The sequence below is a fragment of the Anarrhichthys ocellatus genome, unplaced genomic scaffold, assembly GCF_004355925.1.
Source record: "Anarrhichthys ocellatus isolate YVR2014 unplaced genomic scaffold, GSC_Weel_1.0 scaffold16, whole genome shotgun sequence".
NCBI classification, from domain to species: domain Eukaryota; kingdom Metazoa; phylum Chordata; class Actinopteri; order Perciformes; family Anarhichadidae; genus Anarrhichthys; species Anarrhichthys ocellatus.
The window spans coordinates 1,122,115-1,123,015 of NW_022280046.1; positions in this window are offsets into that span (position 1 = coordinate 1,122,115).

Below are 901 nucleotides of genomic sequence, written 5' to 3' on the forward strand. Positions count from 1 at the left end.
ATATATACACACACATGTATATATATATATATATACATATATACATATATATATATAAGTCAAACACTGTGTATGATTGTACAGTACAGTTGTCAGAGAGGAATCTATTGAAAAGAGTTATATCAATATAATAATGGTGAATATGAATTTATGATGATGATGAAAAAGATGATTGATGATGATGGTAGGGGTGATGATGATTACAACAATGTCAAGGAAAATCTCACTGCAAAGTTGGCATGAGAGGAAAAACTGGATCAAAGGACAACAAGACTGTAGAAAAACATGAAAACGAAGAAGCAAATCGTGAAAGTTCAATCTTCCTTGCATTGTCTAAGTGGAAATTGTTTAACAGCCAGTCAGTATGATGTGTAAATATACTGTAAGGTACACTCTTTGTTCAAACAAATGAAAATATAGGTTGAGTTGGGATACTGTAAATGAGAGAAAGAGAGAGCGAGAGAAAGAGAAGGAGGAAAACCCCACTCCACTCCTCCTCTTACCCTTTCTTTTCAGTTCAGAGGGTGATGTGCAAACAACTAAGCTAAGGGCTTCAAGCTTGACTTGACGGGATGTCCACTTCAACAAAAGACAAAACAACTAAAAAAGAAGTATAAAGAGGACAATAACTATGAATAAAACAACTTATGCAAATTTCCATGGTGTAGTAAATGTGTTTTTGGGTGGTGTCAAAAGTGCTTTAAATGTGTTTGGGATGGGACTCTTCATCTTTCATAATTGTGCTGCATCAAATGATTTGCAACCAAGAAGAGAACATACTGTCCAAAGTCTTGACTTTCATCCTCAGTGTACGAAATCATGACATAGAAAGTGTTTGTCCTCGCCATACAATGAAGCCGCTGGGGCAAGAATAATTCTGACATAAAGTATGCAATTAAAT